Source organism: Papaver somniferum, chromosome 5 (assembly GCF_003573695.1).
Source record: "Papaver somniferum cultivar HN1 chromosome 5, ASM357369v1, whole genome shotgun sequence".
Lineage (NCBI taxonomy): Eukaryota > Viridiplantae > Streptophyta > Magnoliopsida > Ranunculales > Papaveraceae > Papaver > Papaver somniferum.
In genome coordinates, this window is record NC_039362.1 from 180,213,044 (window position 1) to 180,236,101 (window position 23,058).

The window sequence follows — 23,058 nt, forward strand, 5'->3', positions numbered from 1 at the left end:
TAAAGATGACTTAAAGTTTAAGAGAGCCGTTATTTCCTCTTCATGGCATCTGTGAGTGGCGGCATTGAGTGATGCTATCCATAAAACAAAGAAAACGAAATGAACGCCAGGAGAAAATTTACTGTAATAAACTTAAAGAATGATGTGTCGAAGCTAGAAATGTTTTCTGTCAAAAGAAATTGCACGGAAATAAGCGAAGTTAGTAGAGGGATGACATGGAAGTGCTCAGGTTTGAAAATTCATACACACAGTGTCAGATATGGCGAGAGATAAACACTGGGTTGGGTCCTATTGTAACTTAATCAATTGGGAGAGGCTAGGAAAAATAGTAAGCATTATGCACCAATATTACAAAGATGAAAAGGAAAATATTCTTCAAAAAGTAAAACAAAGAGAAAACTACACAACAAATTCAACTACTCTGCATAACCCCACAAACCGTTGAAGAAGCAGCTCCCTCAAATCCAATCAATTCCTCTTCCTTGTACAGATTAAAACTCCCTCATGAACCCAGTGTAGCTCTATACATATGAACCTCCTCCTCATCCCCTAGAATACTTCCTTCTTCTTCTTGTTGATTCTTGTTTCGATAAAGATATTTTAGTACTACATCATGAGAATCAACAATGTATAAGTTACCAGTAGTGTCCAAGTTCAATGTTAGTGGACTACTTACTGAACCCGCAATCTCATCTGACACTACCTTCAAAATCTCTTCAGTTCGATATCCCCGATGAAGAGAATCCATATTGTATATAGCAACTAAACCGTCCGTCTGTCTAACTGATAACCTGTGATTACCACTTTACCAGAGATTAGATCAACTCCAGCTTTTAACTTTTGACCTCCCAGAATTGTACCTGTCGGATGGTCAAAATTTTCCCAAACAACTTGAGATTCCGAACCATATAATACAAAGTTGCCATCATCATGGATCTTTGCATATGCAGCTGGATCAGGTACATCGGGTAACAAGAGATAATCTTTATTATCTGATATTATACGTAGTACTAACTTTCCATGGTCAGTGAAGATAATTGAAGATGTCTTGTGCAGTAGAAAATCGTTACGGTTAGCGGTCCAAATTAGAGTTTGTTGGTGTGATTTAACAAACCATGTACCAACAACGTATCGGTCACTACAATTGCACGAGGAACGTGTACACGGTAACTGGTAGAAACCAAAAGCAATATTACCCGAGGGAGAAAGCCAATAAGGACTAGCATCATTAGAGGAAATAGACGAACCTCCTGTAATGTTGCTAACCAAAGTATCATTCGTTGAAGTAGAGAGAGATGAACCTGTTGTAATGTTGCTGAACAAAGAAAATAATCCAACACCTAGTACAAGTAAAATTCACAAGGAGAGAATCACCAGTAGAAACTTCATGTTTTGACGAAAGAAAAACAAGAGAGTTGGAATTTTGGGGAAACATATATACATATACGTGATGCGTTCAACTGGCCTTCCTTTCTAGGGACAATCCTCCTGCGACATCTTTCAGAGATACAAAGTTCTTGGCCCGTAAAGGCAAGATGTCCACAACCGTATAAATAAAGGAAAAGGAGAGAAGATGGTGTAAGGCAACTATTTGATCAAGCGGGCCTAAAGGGGTGTGAGTGATCGTGCCATGTATGGAGCGTATTATCCGGGCTTTAAGCCCTTAACACAGTTCATTCTCTAAATGAATCCCTATAACTCCATAAAATGTTCTCTTTGTCGGTTGTTGTAGAAGAAGACCTAAAATCAAGATGCTTGGTCCGAAAACAAGGGAGATAGTAATGACTCTGCAAACGAGAAAACAAAAGATTGCTGGACATGCTGGAAACGGATCTTATGAAAGATTTGGTTGAACGTCTTAGAGCCAATGGTGGTCCTGAAAAACCTTTCGATTATATGCCTACAGATGGATGGCATGATGAAGACGAAGATGAGGAACCAGAGAATACGTTGAAATGGAATATGATCGATGAACTTGAAATTGGATTTCGTTGGGCCTCAAATTGTTAGGCCCAAAATGTTTAACTTTTCCAGGCTTGGGCCACTATAAAGATAAAATTGAGTGCATACAAAGCCGAAGGTGGTCGGTGGGCGGATTTCTCCCAAAGTGATTGTTTATGGAATAAGTCGAGACAATACAACTAATCGGTTCACACTTCGTGTGATCGTCTATGGATAAGAGATCGAGATAATACGACAGCAAGATAACTTGTGTGATTGACTATATATACAAGATCGAGACAATATAACAACGAAGTATGTTTACTTGATAATAGGTTCGGACTTAACCATACACAATAGTATTGCTATCAAGTAAATAAGAATTAACGTTTGTGTACTTTACTTCTAATTAATAAAAACAATTATAATTAGGAATTAACGTTTGCGTATTTTACATCTAATCTAACTCCTTTAAAATCCTAAGCTCCTTAGGCTCCACGTTGAACGGTGACCGTCACCTTCTCACAGAATTGCAACATTTCATTTTTTTTCTCAAAGAAGAGAAAAACAAGGTTTTTCTTCCCAAAATAAAGAAATTTCTTTATTTATCCTGAAAAAAGAAAACGAAAAAAAATCGAGAGAAAAAAAATCGAGAGAAATTCTTCTTCAGTCTTCTTCCTTCTTCTCCTCTATTCTCCCCTATCCACCGCAAAAAAAAAAAAAAAAAATCTTTCTCCATCGCGTCTCTTTTCTTCTCCGCTCCTTATTTTTCAAGTTCTTTTTGAGAAGGAAGACTACTGCAGTTAATTTTTCTGATTACAGTCTAGGGTTTTTGTAATAATCACTCTAATTGTGTGATTATGTCATTTTCACTTCCACCTCTCCCCCTCTGTTTTGATTCTCCGTTCTCCCATGATTTTCTGTTGATTTTTTTTCTTCTCTTTTTTACCTTGAAATCATATTAGAAGGTTTGATTTAGATGTGTTTTGATTTTGTAGGTGAAGGATTATCAGTTCTAACGTGATTTAGGGGAAGCGCCTTCTCAGTTAACAGGGGAAGCTAAACAAAAAACAAAAATCGATCTGATTCATTCCCAGCCCTGAAATTCCTTCCCCGATCTTCATCAACAATTTTTGATCAAGGTAATAAAAAAAGAATCTCTTCCTTCAATTTCTGATTTCAAATCGATCTACAAAAACAGGTATAAAAAAATCTAGGGTTAGGGTTTTGGTTTTCTCCCATTAGTGTTACTTCTCTTGCTGTAATTACTGTACGATTGAATCTATGATTGCTGTTAATTTTTTGCTTTTTGATTTATTATCTGGGAGAAATAATGAATTAAATTACTTTGCTTCAATTTTTTTATACATGTTGTAGTTGTTTTCAAGTAGGATTCTGCTGGTGTTTTAATTGCTTGATTAAGTAAGATCGGTGTTTAGTGATTCGCGTCACCCATACCAGTTTCTTTGATTTATTTGCTAATGATTTATTTTTGTTTTGATTTTAGAGGTGATGGGAGTCTTAAGAATGGGTGTTCTGATTTGATTTGTCGTAGAACCATGAGGTAATTAATTCTGTCGTAGAACCATGAGTTTTACATAGACTCCATTTGTTTGTCACTGATACTAAATATAGAGTTTGTTGTTTTTTGATTTTTTAGGTCCTAAGGAGCAAGGAGTGCAAATCATTTCAGCTTATGACCAAGGATTCAAAAGCACCAACGGGCTTGATGCTTAAAACTAAGGTGTAGAAAATTCGGTTGGTAATACGCTGGAGATTGATGGTAAGAATCCCAGATGAATCAATTTATCTTATTGTTCCAGTAAGTGCATGGGTATATTAGATTTGTCCCTTGCAAGCTGGCTGCTAAACAATTGGAATTAATGGCACTTTCAGAACTGAAATGATGATGTGAAATCAAACAGTTGTAGTTCTTTATAGTTTGAACAATGTTATCTGTTTGCATAATTGTATATATATGGACTTTAATTCTACTTCTAATTCTTATATAGAAAAGGTCGTTTACCTGCAAACTGGAGGGGTTCTCTTCAATATCGGTGGTACGTTGAAAATCTCTTGCTTCATTATTTTAATTTTTTTGTAATTTTTATTGAATTTACTGTCCATAGGACCCTTATTGTGAACATTCTAGATTGCAATTGTGCGTGTTTTGTGCCTTTGATGTGAACCCTTTGGTCAGTTTATCCTGTATAGATTCTTTCCTAATACCTTTCCTTTACACTTCTCCTGCAAAGGTTTTGTTTTAATTTTTGATTTCCTCATGTTGAATGCCATGTTTGTGTCATGTGAACCTATGATTGTTTTAATTTTTGATTTCCGAATATATATTGTAGTAATTAATTAATGGTTGATATAAGTTACGGATGATTTTTGTAAATTCAGAGCGATTTGATTTTGAAAGTTAGGGTTGATAATGGTAATGCTTTTGTTCTTTCTATTTCACAGATGTTTAGTTTCTTTTGTCAGTTGGTTGTTCAATATTATAAATTTGGCTTAATTATAGTTATTAGCTCTAAATCCATGACAATGTATGTGAAACTGGGGTTCCATTATCTGATTTCAGTCTGTCTATTTCATATACACCAAATGGGTTCAATGTTGAGGGGATGAAGATGGCAGTTAATAACCACAAATCTGGGACTGTTCTGGCTGTTCTTGGTTCGTTGTTGTGCTTCAACGTTTGTGAAGATTTGGAGCTTCTGTTTCAACGAAAAGAATGTAAACACTAAAGGAATTAAATTTTGCAAGATCTTTTTAACTATTTTTTCTGTTAGCATTCCTTGCTGATAATCATATCTAAAAAAACTAATATAACGTGATTCTGAATTTTCAGTACGGTTGCATGGACATCTAATCCTGGGTACAATACAAGGAATGAGTCTCCTGTGCTTTAGGATGCAAAGCGGTGTCTCTTCATCACCAGTCGGGTAAGTATTTTTTCTTTGAATAGTTGTGTTATTGTTGATCATAAGTATTTTGAATTGTTGTGAGAGATTGAAACTAATGTCGGGTAAGCTTTTATACTTCTTAATTCGAGTTTTTATTCTACTGGAGACTTTATCTTTTGTAGGATATGAGAATGAAACACAAATAAAAAAAAAGCGTATGGGTGGTGGGGATGACCAGCAAGGTGATATTTGTTGGTCCCACAAAACATAAAACCAAAAAAACACATTCCAAACCCTAAGAAAAAACAAAAAACATAACTCTTCGTTTCCTCAACTCTGTCTTTTGATTTCGAAAAAAATTTTCGTCTCCTTCACTGAATCTTTAAACTTGGGTAAATCTTTTGATTTCAACAACCTAGCCCTAATCTCTAACCTTGCGTCAATCTCAAGTAGTTGTTTCGAGGAGGATTGGGTTCTATTTCGAATCAACATGTAAATTGAATTCAGCCCTGATCTCTTTCGATCTCAACAGGTACACAAACGATAACTCTTAACCAGGTATGAATTTGATTTTTTCCTATCCTCTTTTCTTTGATCTTGATACTGTAGCTCAAGATTTTGATGATTTTATTAGGGTTTAATCTAAGGATTTCTATTGTAATCTAGGGTTTGGTTTTGGGAAGAGCAACTGAGAATGAGTCTAAATCGGTAAGAATGAGAGTGGGTTAATCGGATATGGGGGTTTGAGAGTTCTTGGATGATGATGAGAGTTTGGTTGAGATCGATTTGAAACCAGATGAAGAAATCAATCGAGAAAAAATATTCCAGGTTCAAATATTTCTCTATTTTTTCCCTGTCAATTTCAATTGAATTTCGATTTCAAAAATTACTTATACATTCAATGGGGCAATGGGTAGTTGCAGAGCTATTGTTGGTGTTGATACCAGAGAAATTACAGCAATGGGGAAATGGATTCTAGTGTGTGCCATAGGCCCCGGCTCTGTCCAGATACTATGATCCAATACTTTGAAACTCACTTTTTATTGATTCGATACATTAAAACTCACTTACAGGGGTTGTTGTTGGTGTTGGATGGCAAAGTGTCATAGCTTATGTGAACCTAGCCTGTTATTACTTGGTCAGAATTCATGTTGTAATGATCCTCGGTTACCTTATCAACAAAAGCTTAAGGCTTTCCATTATGTACCTCTCCCTGTTCTACTTCTCTATGTTTAATTCATCGTTGTTATCCTTTATTTTTTAATTTTTTTGATTGTTGGTAGTGGGTTCTTTTATAGATTTTGGAACAGTAATTACGTAAATCCTAATTTATGTTCTACAATCACAGTAACCCTTTACGTAAACCCTAATTTATGTTCCATGTGCAGTTGAGATGAACAAAACTGGATCAAGTAGAAATTAGTTAGACTTTATCAAGCTTGAAGGATGAACTTTGTGGCGCTATGCATTCTTAGGGATTACAGGTATTCAAGGTAAGATGATGGATGAAGAAGATTTAGTTGTTTGTTATTTGTTTTGTTATAGTTGTTTTTATTTCGTTTTATTTTGGATTTTTCTGTTTGCGAACCGAACCCTAACCCTTTTGTTTGTGTCTCTTTGATTCTCTAAGTCTATAAACAGTACAAAGAAGTGAGGCGCATAGATTAAGCAACTTTTTTTTTCATCAGGTACGATTTTTCGTCACACCAAAATGGTGCTTGGCTTATTACAGGGAGAATTTCTCTTATGAGCACTGAGATGATATCCTCGACATCCGTAATCAATATTGAGGTGGATTTATCAATAGGTGATGGAATGAGGTCTGGATCAATTTATGATGCTAATGACACCGCTCAATTTGCTGAGCTTTTGACACAAGAAGAGCTAACACGTCGAGCGTAGGAGAAGGACGTACAGGTAAACTACATTCTGATTTTGCAAGTCAAGTGATCATATGCTTCACGGTTTCTTCCTATTTTCCTTTTTGTTCATTAGTTTTTTCCCTGTCAAAAGCACCCTTATGTACCATAGCATGTCTATGGAAAATGTTTGGTTAAGCCAAGTATTATTGTTTATGTGCTCATAGGTGATGAACGAAGGACCTTGGCATATTCCACTACACAAGATCCCTGAAAACATGGACAACAAGTCTACAAGGCAGAAAATATAGGTTTTGTGCTTATATACTGTCTAAAGCATCTCTTCAATAGTTTTTATTCTTTACTCCATCTTATTTGCTTAGACTACATTCAATTTGTACATAATGAATTTGTTTGAATAGTCTTTCTTTTTTTTTTTTGCAACTTTTAATAGAACCCTAAACAGTTAATGCAGCAATCTTTACTGCAAGGTTCTGGAAATCCTAAAAGGAATTCCCGCGGGGATAAAAGAAAAAACAAAAGCTTTATGCAAAAGGATAATTTCCTTAGGAGTGGTACATTCTACAAAAACTACTTGTGCCTCCCAATTTTCTCTCTGTACCAGATATTGTAGATGAACTACTATCAATTCTTTATAGTAAGTTGTTACCAATTTTCTTCTTCATTGATTGTGTGTATGTTTAGCTTCTGTCGTTCAGCTAATAAACTTGGCAGTATATTAAATCTGGAAATTTATTTAAGGATATTTTTGTGTAAATGCTTAAGAAAGTTCTCAAGCTAGCTGAAATCAACAAAATCTCAAGATCAGGCCCTCCAAATTTTAAGTCTCATGATGTGGAAGCCAAAGAATTGCGCAATACCTTCAAGTTAAGGGTAGAACTAAGGTATGCGTATTTTACATTGGTTAGGTTGATGATGTCATGTTACTTATGCAAACTGTAAATCACTATTAACTGTTTTATAGGACAGAAAAAGGAATAGTTATTGAACTCTTTTCATTCTATAAATGGAGAAATTGCTGCTCATATATGAACTTGGTTAGCATTTGTACGTCTACGGTTCCTTGAAAAAATCCTTATATCCAGTTAGACGTGTTAATTCTAACCCAATTCCAGCTGGGAAAACTAATGCTTTTCCAGTTCATATTGCTGCTCGGCTAGCTTCCAAGAGTAATTTATGTGGCAGTCATTCGTTTCATTGTCCATATATATTTGGTGAACTGGAATGTTGTAGGTATATTCAATTTTTCTGGACGCCTACCGACAGCAGTAAAGGGAGATACAAAGGAACGATGAGGTCTATAATAAAGCTTAAGCATTATGCAGCATCAAGAATGGGAACTATGAGAAACTATGTATAAATCAGCACCAACATATGGCGCTAGCCTTCTCAGTGTAGCTGTTACATGTTCATGACCCAACATTCATGAATCCTAAAAAACATTATTGATGAAAGAGGTTAACATAAGCGGAGAATCGGTTTTATCTAACTCAAATATATATCTATTGTTTTTATTTCTTGTATACACATTATGTTTTAGTTCATGCTCTAAATGTGAGCTTATTTTTCTTATTTTTCGGTTATATGACATTTAGTTATATCTATTTTTTTGTATACAGAGTTTGTGACAAAGCACACCTTCTTGGTTTTGGCGTACAATTTCCTTCATATTTGTTGCGGTGCATGTTATGTATCATACGTAGGTACTGAATGTATCTGTTCAACTTAGAAAGCACATTGTAGTTTCCAAGTATACTAGATTGTGGTGCCCTTTTGTTCCTAATGAGAAGCAGAGTCGGACCTTCATAATCTTATCTCATGTAGTTACCACAACATATTTGCTTTTACAATTCTTTTTTATCAATTTTCAGTATACACAAGTGGGGGATTCAGGTGGCAGTACCAGTTTCCAAAGCATTTGATTTTGCAATGGCACTATCATTTAGAGAACTTTGCAGTGTAAAACCACTCAATCAAGCTACCGGATAATTTCACGTTCTCTATTGAACCACTTCCTTTCTCAGTTGAAGAGACAGAGTATAACTGCATTATGATGGTGCTTTTCATCGTCTCAATGTTTTCTTAAATGTCATTTTTATATGCTTCTTCATATTATAATTGTTTATATTTTTAACGGCAGTTCAACAACATGATGAGTAGGATATCTGAGAAGTAGTTTAGCGAGGCCAGTGTTCATTTTGTTGTCAAATGGGAAAGTGCATATGAAGAATAGTTGACTCCTAACTAATCAAAACACATAATTTCTTAAGAATGATTATACTCTCATCAAGACACAACGTGAATTTCATAGTTCTAGCAACTTTAATAAGATTACAAGAAATAGGGACTTGGGCGAAGCCGAGCTTTACCAAATCATATCGGGGTTGGGGCGACGCGAAGCCGAGCTTTACCAAATCATATTGGGACTGGGGCGAGGCGAAGTCGAGGTTTACCAAATCAAATGGGGACTTGGGCGAGGCGAAGCCGAGCTTTACCAAATCATATCGGGACTGGGGCGAGGCGAAGCCGAGCTTTACCAAATCAAATGCATCGGGATGGGGCGAGGCGAAGCCGAAGCCGAGCCACACCTAATCAAAAATATATCGTGATGGGACGGGACGAAACCCCACGACAACTAATAAAAGATATGGCTAAAAGAACAAAAATGCCCGAGCGTAGCACGGGCACAAAATCTAGTTATAATAAAAACAATTATAATTGCGGAAATAAAAAAGTAAAAGACACAACGATGAAACCGCAAATGCAGAAAAACCCCAGGACCTTGTCCAAAATTGAATACTTTCAGGATTAAGCCGCCATACAAAATATAAACCAACTTCGTATAGTTGAGAATTGGATTTACTTGGGCCTCAAATTGGTTGGCCCAAAATGTTTAACTTTTCCAGGATTGGGACACTATAAAGATAAAATTGAGTGCATACAAAGCCGAAGGTGGTGGGTGGGCGGATTTGGTGCGGGTAAAATGGTTGATCAAAATACTTATTGGATACGTATACTGTCAAGAATATGGGGTTAATTCACTCGTGCATATCGGTGATCAAAATCTTCTAATCAAGATTATCAGAAGTCGGTCTGATCCATGTAAGCTAAATTTCTTTCTTTGGCTCCATCTGCGGCATAGTTTGTCAAACCATATGTTGCATGATTCCTTGTCCTGTAATTGTGTTATATACGACAACGAGAAATTTGGCACATTCTTTGTGTAATTTGGTAATTATTCCAGAAATATACCACAAAGCTTCAGCCATCGTTTCTATGAAGCGCATCAGATTCTCCGACGTCCAAAGATAACTTTGGGCCATTGTCTATCGGTTATCGTCCTTGTATCCATCAAAGTTTGAGCATTCCAATCCTTGCAAACAATACCTGCTCCTTCCATTTCTGGGTGTCCCCTAGCATTACCATCAATGCTGATCTTTATCCAATTTAGTTCTGGTCTGGACCAGCCCACCGATATCGTTGTTTTTATTCTGATATTGGTTGGAATAGACCTAGATGGTAGTTTCCCATAGGTAACTGGGCTAAGTATTTGCCATGTATATAATTATAGCATGGTGTTGGTGGCTATTCTGAATCTTCATCAGTTTGATCTAATGATGCAAAGATGTTTATTGTTGTTGGATAAAGTCTAGCACATTTGCGTCCATTTCTCATTGTGTGCCAAATTGGGACTCATTGGGAAAAATAAGATTGATTGAAATTGCTGCGAATTGAGCATTAAATATGAAACATTAATTCACTCTCGATTCTAATGAGGAGCTTGGTGAAGGAGTGATTTTTGGACCATGAGAAAGAAAATACATCACACTAAGAGGCTAATCTTCATCTAATTGAGTATGTTTTATGATTTAATTATATTACATGAAATAATGAGATCGTATTAAAGCGATCAAAAACTATTTAAAAAATTGAAGGATGCTTGGGAGGCTGATGATCATCCGCTCAGGATATCTTTCGGTTTAATTGTATATTATTTGCAATAGTGAGACATGTGTTAAAGTAATTGATAACTGTTAAAAGTTGGATGTGCCAGAAACAATTAAAACCAACCTCTCACGAATTTTTTTTGTTTCTAAACATCTAATCTTCAGCTTCTTAGTCACCACTATGATATACTTCATCATGTAAAGAAGTATATGAATGTAGGATCAGAATCTCGCAACGACAATATTTCAGCGAAATTATCAACAACACAATATAACAGCGTCGCAGAACAATTTCAGGGAGAATATAATAAATGACGTCAGCTAAGATCACGAGAAAGATGTGATAGTCCTACGAAAATTAGAGAGATTGCGAAATTAATATTTGTGAGGTTGCGAGAATGTCGCAGATCATACCCGAAAATAAAGGACATATTAGCTGTCATCCACTATGTATTTCCCTATAAATAGTCGTTCAAGTTGTAAAGAAAGGGAGAGATCTTTTTTGAGTAAGAAACAAGTAAATAGGAGAGAGAAAGTATAGAGCAGAGATCATTCTTGATTTCTTTATCTTTTCTTGTAAGAATATTCAAAGGTTGATCAATAAAATTAAGAGTGTAAACCTAAAATTGAGTTGATTAATAATGAAATCATATGAGGGGTGTAATGTAGGATTTCCTGCAACTAGAAACAGGGAGGTATTGAAGATTATTCTAGAAAAAGTTGAAAATTGATATTGAGATTTGTGAAAATTTAGAGTGATTGATTAAGAATTTTCCATAATTTCTTGCAATATTGTTAACATTGAAGAAATGGCTAGAAGAAGAAATACATCCGAACAACCGACTACTGTTAGAAGTAGCAAGAGAATTGCTGGAAGAGAAAGAAGGGAAATGGGAGAATCTACTAGAATGAGAAGTAATATAGAAAATTAAATTCAACCACCAATTCAACAAACACTAGTTCAAGGGAGGAATACAGATTATGATAGGGTGAGCATACACACTTGGCAATCAAATTCGGCAGAAGAAGTAGAAGAAGAGCAACAAAACAGAAATTATAGACAGGAAGAGAGAAATCAAGAAGCAGATAAAAGAATAATTCATGGAGATGAGGAAATTGGAGCGTTAGAAACGTTGAGACAAAGAATACATGAAAAAAGAAGAGCTGAAGCAGAAGAACGTGCAAATTTAACAAGGCAAAATCACGAATTAAGGATGGAGAATATAAGACTAACGAATAAAAGATCGAGAAGTATTAAAAAATCATATTCAAGATCGAATAGAAGAGAAATGAGGCGAAACTCGCTTACAATCAATACTGGAAACAATATTCAAGAAGAAATATCAAATCCTAATGAAGAATATCGCGAAAATAAAGAAAGAGTTGATGATCGTTACGTTCCACAAAATGAAACTTTTGATGATAGGAAAAATGGTGGAAATCAAGAGAACGGACAACATCAGGGACGAAATGACCAAGATGGCGAAGGAAATCGAGAGGAAGGAAGAAGAATTTTATATGAGAGAGAAACTCAAAGAAATCAACAAACAATTGAAGAAGAAATTGAAAGACATTATACTGAACAAGCACGTTTAATCTGCGAACGTGAAAGATTGAGAGCGGAAATGGAAGAACAAGAGCTTCAGGAGACAATTCGCCAGAACAATCACGACAATCGAGAAAGAAGGCGTACACAAAACCGAAATAACGATAATCTCAATGAGGAGTATGATATAGTAAAGAGGATGGCTGAAAGACAGCGAATTCAATTGATAAGAAATGAACAAAATCATGGAGGGGAAAATGAAACGCATCATCATATGCGAATTCAAGATAGAGATGAGGAAGAGAATCGCAGAAGAAGACGAGATGAAGATAATGAAGAAGAAATGCAAAATTTTGCGAGAGAAGATAGACATGAACATAGAAGAAGAGAGGCGAAATTAAAAAGACCAATGGATCAAGATTCAGGTGTAAATAAACAGATCTTGAAAGAATTAGAAGAAATGAGAGGAATGCTAAATAGTAGAGGAGAAGTAGGCAGAAGACAATTGGATGAAGCAATAGAAGAAGCTGCGAAAACTCCATTTACAAGGGAAGTACAATTAGGAGGAATACCACCGAAATGCAATTTTCCCGCATTAACCAGCATTTTTGATGGAACAACTTGTGCAATTCAACACATTAAAGCCTATGTGAGGTGCATGTTACAATGGGAAAATCATGATGCCGTATTGTGCAAATATTGTGCATCCAGCTTAGCAGGAGAGGCATTAAAATGGTTTGAAGGTCTACCAAAGAACACAATAACCTCCTTCAATCATTTGCAGACTACATTCTTGGGGGCATATATAAGTAATAATTCCTCGCGACCTGGTATAGAAGATGTGTTTGGATTAAAATAAAGGATTGGCGAAAGTTTGAAACACCTGACTAAAAGATGGAGAACTATGTGTAGCGAAATGGCTGGCCGTGTAGATGAGAGATATCTTATATTATCATTTATCAATGCTATGTTTGCAACAAACCTATTGTATGTTCAAATTTTCAGAGTCAAGAATACGATCACAATGACTGAATTGCGAGAACTTCAAGAAGAATACATTGCTCTAGAGGAAAGGCAAAATGAAATAGAATCATATCCAGTTGCGAACACCAGATCACAAACAGCAAATGCAAGCTTATTACCCAAGCTAATAAACACAGTGGCGAATACTTCGCAAGTACAACAAGAGAAGGTGACAAGTAACAATCAACAGAAACTGGTGGCTATGGGAAGCCGAGATCAAGAAGAGTATGAAAGAGAAAGAAATTTCTACAATCGTGGTGGAAATAAAAAGATTCAAAGACTCGATCAACCACAAGAAACTTATGGAGGTCAAAGACAAAACCATAATAGAGGACAAGGAGGTCACAAGGTAGTATGGGAACAAATCAAGATGCCACCTCTAAATGCAAGTGTGGAGAAGATATAGGAAGCTATAATCTTGATGAAGAATATACCAACACCATGGAACATGGGAACGGAACCACCTCCAAACCACAGAAGTCATGAGTTTTGTTCTTATCATCATTTTCATGGACATACAACAAATGATTGCATAAATGTAAAAATAATTATTTTGAGAATGATAGATCAAGGAAAACTAAACAACTTTCTAGTAGGGCATCCACAATCTCAACCACTGCCACAACCACCAGAGCATCACAAAGTGAATACGATGAAAAAGAAGGAAACATTCTTCATAGAAGTTGGTGCAAAAGCAAAAAATCTAGTCTGTCACTCTATCGTACATTCATATAAGAAAATTGAAGATTTTCATGATAATGTTTTGAGTAGAGTGTTCGCAAGAGATAATGATGGAAGATAAATTATGAATATTGCAAAAATCTCGCCGCTAGAGGAATGGCAGAAACAGATCATTTCTTTTACCGCAGAAGAAATTCCTGAATAAGAAGAGGTGCATGACAATCCATTGGTAGTAAAAGTAGAAATTAATCCAAAACCGAAAGAAGATGAAGAAGCTGAAGATACATGGGCAATTAATAGAATTATAATTGATACTGGAAGCTCTGTGAACATCGTATTTTATCATATTTATAAAACCATGGGTGGAAGAGATGATGATCTTATACCATCAACATATAAGATATATGGTTTTAATGGTACTACTAACAAGCCTAAAGGGGAGGTTACTATGCGAATTCCATTGAAGGGAATATCTTCTGAAATCTTATTCTGTGTCGTTGATGTAGAATCACCCTACAATGCGTTAATTGGTCGACCTTGGTGGTGGGCCCGGGAAAGCGTCTAAAATTGAAGAGCAATGAAAACGGGCCTACAGTAATACCGCAAGTGCACGGTCGTCGGTTGTAGCTCGTGAAAGTACGGGTCGATCCACAGAGACTGGGTGTGTTTGGAGTTCTCTAGCTATTTTGGGCTCTAATTTGTTGTTGGTTAACTATGAAGCCTTTTGGGCTTTGGGCTTAGGGTACCTTTGGATTATAGGCTTGTTTGATAATGAAGTGAACTGAGCTTGGGCTCAGTTGGTCTTGAAGTGCACTAGGCTTGGCCCTTGAAGTGCACTGGGCTTTTAATTGAGTTTGGGTTTTGACCTTATTCCCTAAGCATGAACTGGGCTTTTAGCCTTTCACCTGGGCTTTGGTTAAGTCCACAGTAGACTGGGCTTAGGGTATGGTTTGAACCTGGGCTGTATTGAACTGGGTTTGGAGCAGTAGCAGCAAACAAGGCTGGGCATGGCAGGAGCACAGCAAGGCTGGAGAAGTGAAGGCAACAGGAGCTGGGAGCAGCAACAGGAGAAGAAGTAGCAGCAGCAGTAGCAAGAGGAAGGAAAGCAGCAGCAGCAGCAGGGTTGCAGGGCAGTGGCCAAGGCAGCTGAGTAGCAAGGCAAGGAGAAAAGAAGAGATGGCAGTGAAGTAATGGTGGCACTAAGCCAAGAACAGTGAAAATTGATATAGGAAAAATGGACAGTGGAAAATGAAGAAAAACAGTGGCCAATGGCCAAAGGCAGTGATGGTGTGGCAGTGACAGTGACAAAAGAAAGGCAATGGCCAAGGGCCAAAGGCAAAGGAAGAACAGGGCACAAAACAGTTATGAAAGGCCAAGAGTGAAGAAAGAACAAGATACAAAAAATGAAAGGCAAAGTTGGGAGCCTAGGCATACAACTAGAGTGGGAAGAGAACCAGTTTGCTCACAGTCACTAGTGAGCACTAGTTTCTCCCCACTGCTCAATCAATCCAATGCTTCAAAGGCTTTAGCCTAACATTCACACAAAACAGTAAACATCGCAACTAGGTTATGAATCCACCTTGTGACCTAACCAGATGGTGTAATTCTATGTTAAATCCCTGTCCCTAATGGAGCTAGGTGAAGGTTCAAGCCTGCCTATGTTCCAGGGCATACATAAATGGAATGGAAGGAGAAGAAGCTTGCTAATGAGCACTAAATTCCTCCATTTCTCAATCAGCTCAATTTACATGAATTCTAACCTAGCATTCCACCACTAACAGTGACTTAAGGCATCATCTCAGCCTAGCTATACACATACACATGAGAACTCACATAACAGCAACAACAACAAAACAATTACTAAACAGAGCATTGAACTGAACATAAACAAACACAGAAGACATAAAACAAAAACATGAACTGAATTGAAACACAAAAACAGCAACTGAATTGAAACTGAATAAGAGTAATGGAATAAACATAAAAATAGTTGAAAATTAAACACTAACCCTTGAGACACTGGCTATTCCAGTGCTCTTGGGTGACACACTGGCTAACCCAGGCATAAAACCTCACACACAAACCCACAGTTCCGTTTTATACCCAATACCCAATTTAGGGTTTATAGAAAAATACCCAAATTCAAACAGTGAAATTAGGTATATGATTTACCTAATTTTTGACAGTACAAATTGAACCCATAACTAATTCATTGCTTCTCCTAACAGAAATTAGGGTTTTCTATAAAAATCCCAAAAATTGAGAAATTAGGGTTTCGTAAAATCTTACTTTGATGGCGCAATTTCTTCAATCAATCGCTGACCCATCCTTCCTCTGACTTCACTGCTCCTTCCCATGCCTTTTCTAGCTTCGATTGATAACATGCAATCATTCTCATCAATTCCACACGTCACTGAAATCGTGTGATGTTGATGAAGTTGATTGAAAGTTACCATGTGCGGTAGGTGGTGGTGATGATAAAGAAGGTGGTGTGGTTGTGGCAGAGGTATGGTGGCGGAATGGGTGTTGCAGTTGCAGCTCTGCAACTGTCGGGTGGAGGAGAAGAAGAAAGAAAGAGGAGAAGAATGGGTCGACAGTTTAGGGTATAGGGTATCCGTTTTTAGGGTGTTGAGCGGGCGCATCAAAGTTAGATGTTGGCGAAGCTGAGCCACTGGAATCGAAGCTGGTAGGTGAATCGGACGGCTCCGCCTGAAGAGGCTGGTATCGACCGTCGGATGTCTTGATACAACGAAGTTAACGGCTCTAGATGGGGTTAGGTGTTGTAGTGTTAAGCGGAAGTATCGATATTTGATGCACAGGCAAAGAAGCGACCGTAGGATCTAAATGTGATCTAATCTGAAGGCTTGGAATTTAGGCACTATGGTGTTTTGCAGGGACTTCAGATTTTGATGAACGATGAAGAAGCGACCATTGGATGATGAGATGGATCCGATCTAACGGCTGAGAATGGAGGCGGGTATGGATATAGAAAATGGGTTTGGGTAAGGGTTTTGGGCCTTGGGTATGCCAAGCCCATATCTTCTTTAAGAACCATTCTTCCTTCTTGAGCCCATTCCTAGCTTTTTGGACGTGCGTTCCATTCTTTGCGGCTTCCTTGCGTAATTTCTTCCGGCTTTTCACTACTTTTCTGCTCCGCAAATCATCCAGACTTTATTTATTACCTAAAAATGCAAAATTAAGGAAGAAAAATATTTATTCTTGAAAACAATGAAAATACAGAATATGGGATAAAATGTAGAATTACTTCACAAAAGATGAGTTAAATGCCAACAAAAAGGGATAAATATATACATTATTTGGCACTCATCACTTGGCTACATGGGATTCTAGGTGTAGCTTCAACTTTCCACCAGTGCATCAAATTCCCTCACCCCAGTGGTATAGGAATCATAAAGGGAGATTGGGAAAAAGGTGTTACGAAACTGAGATAGAATCTTGTGAAGGAAAAGCAAACAAGAAGGAAAACTGGCGACAAAAAATCAAAGATACACAAAGAAGTGAGAGATTGATGGTGGATGCAATCGAAAGGAAAGGAGAAGAGATGTTGCGAAACTAATGGTAGCTCAGAATAAAAATGATGAATATACCACTACTAAGGAAGCAGTATCAGAAAATAATAAATAAGCAGAGGATGACAAAGGTAATAAAAAGAAGAAATGTATGAATGATTAAGTTGTTGCGATACTCTCTCAATAAGCAAAAGTCTCAAAAATACATTTGATAGAATGGCAAAATTGAGATTGCGAAATTCAGATACAATATGATGATTTGCGAGACTCTCGCAGAGATAATGAATTTTACAGAAAGTGATCAGAGAAAAATGACAAAAGAGAAAGAGGCGAAACTTTATGGCGTACACCCTAGTTCGCGAATACAATTTCGCAAGAGGCAAATGTAAGACCTAAAGTACGTCATATAAGGGGGTACCTGTTGCATGGCTCAGGGAAAGGCTACACCGCCACCGGAACCTGAGTCATGGAGATTTGGGGTCAATGAAGCCCATCCGGGAGAGGAACCTTGGATTCTCCCAAGGAGTGCAGATCTGATCAAGGCGTCGAGGTACACGGTTGAGTCAAGAGTGCCAGGGACGTTTGAAGCGTATCTTTCCATTCTTGACAAGTTTTGGATTATACTGCACTCGGCCTGAAGAAAACCCCACTTAGGGTGCAGTCTCGTAACCATAAGCCCTATAGGTAAAAGGGATAAGAGGATGCGAAAACAACTGGTTGTTGTTAAGACTGGACGGGAGGAGCTAACCTTGTATGGTAGAAGTACGCCTCCTTGAAGGAGCAACCAGGGGGAGATAAGGGCGGCACCCTCCATTAGGGAGATGATAAGTGTCTTAAGACGCAAATGTCATGAGGCTTTTTATTCGCAAGGATATTAAGGCTTGTCATATTTGTGCAACAATCCTGAAGAGGCAATAATATTTAGGCCTGTCATATTGTCGCAACATTCCTGAAGTGTGAAGATGCATAGCATCATTCTTAAAATTGTGAAGACGTCCTGCGATTTCGTCGCAAGACGGCAATGTCATGGGGCTTCATTTTCGCAAGAATATTTAGGCATGTCATATTGTCGCAACATTCCTGAAGAGGCCATGATAAAAAAGAAAAAGTTAAGGCAAGATCAATGGGTTTTTGCATGAAAGTGCAAGGACGTCCTGCGATTTTGTCGCAATGACAAGAGGTGGCATAATAAGACCTTTAATTAGGACCACACAGGAATGAGATTTTGAAAAGAATCAAAATTCACTTCGCATAAGATTGCGAAGATATACATAATTAACCGCGAAATTGAGACATAAAATAAGAAAAATTCAAGTAACAGAGGCAAGTATGGGAATGTATGAAATTTGAAAATGTTATTTGTCTCCACATGAAAGATTTGCTCAAAAATTCAAGAATTAATGATTATATTGATTAACTGTATTGCAAAGAAGAATTGTTTTAATGAATGCAAGTTAAAATGAAAGAAACACAAATATACAGAAAGAAAAAATAAATGTACAAGTATTACAAAGAATCAAAGAAAGACTTGTTCCCTTATTCGTCTGCGTCAGAATCTTCATCACCATCAGAACCTCCATCACTATCAGATTCTTCATCGTCAGCTTCGCTATCAGAGATAATCAAACTGGGTGTATTTTGTGGGATTTCTTCCAAGAGACAAGGATAATCAGAATGTGGGATATTATGATCGTCACAAACCATTTGGATAGTTTGATTGCGAAAATGCATAGCATCATTCTTAAAATTCGCAACAGTGATCTTGATTTGATTCTTTAATCTAGAATACTTGTCGTTGCCAGAAGAAAGATTCTTTGCGAATTCCTCCTTTTCAACTTCGAGTTCTTCAATATTTTCACGATATCTATTTTCAGAATCTGCGAGCAAAAGACAATTAATTATTAACTTGATGAGAATTCATAAGAAGCAAAAGATTAGTAAAGAAGAGCAGTTAGTAACCTTCTCTGTCAGAAATCATATCTCTAATCAAGGCTGTATGCTCAACTTGGAGACTAACATTTACACTTAAATCTTTTCTAGCATCATCTAAGATTTTCGCAACCCAAACAAATTCATCCTCACTACTTATGAGAAGACGAGAACGAATTTGATTTTCCCTTTCGCAGAGTTCGATGTTCTTGCGGTTAGCTTCATCTCGTTCAAGTTGAACTTCAAAAAGAGCCTCTTGGAATTTCGCCAAAGCCTTGGCACCTTGATCAGAGATGCGATCCTTATCATCTATGAGACCGATAATTTTGGTTCTTAACTCATTGGTTTTCTATTTAGAATCAAGAAGGAGACGCTTAAATCGGTTGGCTAAGCCTAAACTAGATCTATGATCAATTTCTAAGAGGCGAAATTTAGATCTAAGCTCATTTAGAGAAAGAGATGAAATTCTATCATTTGAGAAGCTATTTAAGGAATTGTTCAGACGCTCAAGAAGGGTATCATTATCCAAGGCATTAGGAAATGAACGAAGAAGGGTAGCTTCATCAGAAAGACCATAAATGTCTGCAAAAAGGATCATTTAAATAATTAGCTTGCTGAATACTAGAGATTTTGTTCTTATACGAAGAAGAATCAATTTATAATTGTCTATTTTTCTCGGGAAGACCTTTAACTTCAGCTTCCAATTCTTCATTCTTTTTGCGAAATTGAAGATTCTTCTTTTCAAGATTTTCACGTCTTCTCTCTAGATCTTAGGCAACAACAAAGGAAGCTTTTCCAGCCTGCGAGAAAATATAAAAAATATTACTATAGAAAGAAATTTTGAGTTATAACAATGAAGAAGTAAAAAGATAAAAGTATACCAGACTAATGAGAGAATGCAAGAAGTCGGGAGCCACTGATCTAGAAACTCCACGAAGAGAGCTATCACCATCCAGTAAAGGGACATCGCAAAGGGTAGCAAGAGATTTGCAAGTATTTGCGAATTGGCTATCTCCCATTCCTTGTAGAGAATCAAAAAATAGGCCGGAAAGCTTAGCCATAGAAGATTCAGGTGGAGAATCTTCACTTGCAGCAAGATCATCATTGTCCTCATCACCCTTGTCACTTTCGGAATTTTCGTGAGGAGGAATATTTGAAGGAGAAGAAGAACGAACTTTCCTTTTCTTTGGAGGAGGACCAGTTGATTTTTCCATGCGAAGATCACCTTTACCTTTATCACCAGTCTTCGCAACATCGGCAGATTCTTCTACTTCAGCAATAATCTTCACACACATATAGAAATAAGAAATGGAAGCATGGAAGCAACAGTATACTGTTCAAAATTATAAGAGAAAATTGAAGAAAATTTAAAATCATAAGAGAAAATTTCTTACCTCATCTGTGTATGAGCTAAGAGCTAACAGAGTACTAGCTTTCCCAGTCCTGTTATAACTATCTTTCAGTTTTTGGATCTGCGGAATGTCGCAAGAGTTAGCGAACAGAATAATAAAAATCAATAAAGAAGTATAAAGTGAGTTAAATGGGAAGAAACATACCTCTTTCTCCTTCTAGGGCCAAGAGAAAACCCAAGGTTGATAAGCAGCGAGATTCGCAGGAAGGACATTTGACCCAGCAATGTAGGGTCCTTTTAGCATTAAAGGAAAAACACACCATTTATCATCTTTGGATTGGCGAGGAGTTGTGTTTTTACCATAATGCCAGTCAATATCTTGCATCAGAATTTTGGCTTCATCAATGTTATCTTTCCTTTTTAAGCGAATACCCCGGCGAGTATTCTCTTTCTTCATGGAGATAAGTTCATAGTTCTCAAAGAAATTCACTACTGTGTATTTCTCAGCAATTATCTCTAGGTTTTGGAATTTAGGATCCCTAAGTTCTTTGGAGTACAGAGATCCTCTACCAGCACCACGATTAGCAAACTCTAGCATCAGACGGATGCAGTCCCCACTCAGTTGGAAGATAGCTCGCGAAAATCCCGAGTGAGCGAGAATTTCATAAAATAAAGGAAGATCTGGATTATAAAGAGGAATAGGGAGACCTGCGAGAATCTGACCTAGAGAAATTATGATTGATTGATCATCACAATACTGATCTGAGAAATGTTTGACAGAAAGAATTGATTTGGCATTTTCACCAGGAATGGTGGAGAGTGTGAAACCTTTATCAACAAGATCTTTTAGGACATCTTGTAAATTCTTCTCATATCTATGACCACTTGGATCCATATTTGAATATAGATTATGGGAATGAATAAAAAGTAAGAGGATTGAAGGGGGAAAAAATTACAGCAGCAGAACTTGCAGAAGAATAACAGAGTTGCAGAGATGAGAGAATAAAAATAGAAGAGAAAGTAAAAAAGAAAAATGGAAAGAAGAGTAAGAAGAGTATATAAAGGAGATTTTTTTACTCGAAGAAATAAACACCATTAAGATGAAAAGACGTGAACGGTTGAAAAGCAGCGTTTACAGAAGACGTGTTAAGAAACAAATGGAAGAAAGAATACGTGTGATAAATGTAGAAAATGAAAAGATGAACAGCTGCGGCATTTCTCACATCATTCTCTACTTTGCAGAGAAGATATGAGAAGAGGGAAGATGTAGGATCAGAATCTCGCAACGACAATATTTCAGCGAAATTATCAACAACACAATATAACAGCGTCGCAGAACAATTTCAGGGATAATATAATAAATGACGTCAGCTAAGATCACGAGAAAGATGTGATAGTCCTGCGAAAATTAGAGAGCTTGCGAAATTAATATTTGTAAGGTTGCGAGAATGTCGCAGATCATACCCGAAAATAAAGGACATATTAGCTGTTATCCACTATGTATTTCCCTATAAATAGTCGTTCAAGTTGTAAAGAAATGGAGGGATCTTTTTTGATTAAGAAAAAAGTAAATAGGAGAGAGAAAGTCTAGAGCAGAAATCATTCTTGATTTCTTTATCTTTTCTTGTAAGAATATTCAAAGGTTGACCAATAAAATTAAGAGTGTAAACCTAAAATTGAGTTGATTAATAATGAAATCATATAAGGGGTGTAGTGTAGGATTTCCTGCAACTACAATGAGTGAATTTGGGTAAAAGTGGACCTATCCACTACCCGTAATAGCTCCAAATTTAATCATTTTTTTAACAAACTCTTTCCGTTTTGGCTGGAGTTTTTTTCAGTTAGAGTTCTCCTTCAATGAACCTTAGTCTGATAAACAAATAATATATTCAATAAAATCGGATAATGCACTTGACTGGCGATCTGCATATCCGAGTCAACCCATGACTCGACGTGAATCAAATGTCAGTCCGTTTGTTTAATAATTTTAGTCAAATTTAACTTGCAGCCTGACTCAAACCTAATCCTTGATGCACACCTATTTGACACTACACCATTTTCTTGGATTAGTAACTGAAATTCGTAGCAGCTCCGAATTCGTAACAGGAAATTCCTGTTACAAATCGGTTATAACAGGTGGAACCTTTTACAAATCGTATCAGATTTCGTAACTGTCCTTTGCTGTTACGAATTCCTAACTGGATATGGTCCGAGCGTGCCATCCGTGTGCGTGGGTGGTCACACCTTCATCATTTTTCCACCTAAGCCAGTTCTACCTGAGGATATTTCCTCCCTTGGTCACACACTCACACACGAGGTTA

At 37.0% G+C, this 23,058-nt stretch overlaps 1 long non-coding RNA gene across 38 annotated transcripts; it reads left to right on the forward strand.

The window, feature by feature from the left end:
- Nucleotides 1-2,575: 2,575 nt before the first annotated feature.
- LOC113283837 lies at nucleotides 2,576-8,817 on the forward strand. Of its 38 annotated transcripts, none has more exons than XR_003327670.1 (14): nucleotides 2,576-3,083; nucleotides 3,449-3,505; nucleotides 3,602-3,724; nucleotides 3,954-4,001; nucleotides 4,526-4,680; nucleotides 4,796-4,889; nucleotides 5,383-5,408; nucleotides 5,517-6,343; nucleotides 6,481-6,538; nucleotides 6,658-6,767; nucleotides 6,937-7,020; nucleotides 7,176-7,614; nucleotides 7,964-8,433; nucleotides 8,602-8,817. It is a non-coding gene; the product is annotated as an uncharacterized LOC113283837 (long non-coding RNA). The 38 variants fall into 38 exon arrangements; XR_003327672.1 differs by having other exon boundaries at nucleotides 5,517-6,053; nucleotides 6,239-6,343; nucleotides 6,937-7,614; XR_003327673.1 differs by having other exon boundaries at nucleotides 5,517-5,678; nucleotides 6,239-6,343; nucleotides 6,937-7,614.
- Nucleotides 8,818-23,058: the final 14,241 nt, after the last annotated feature.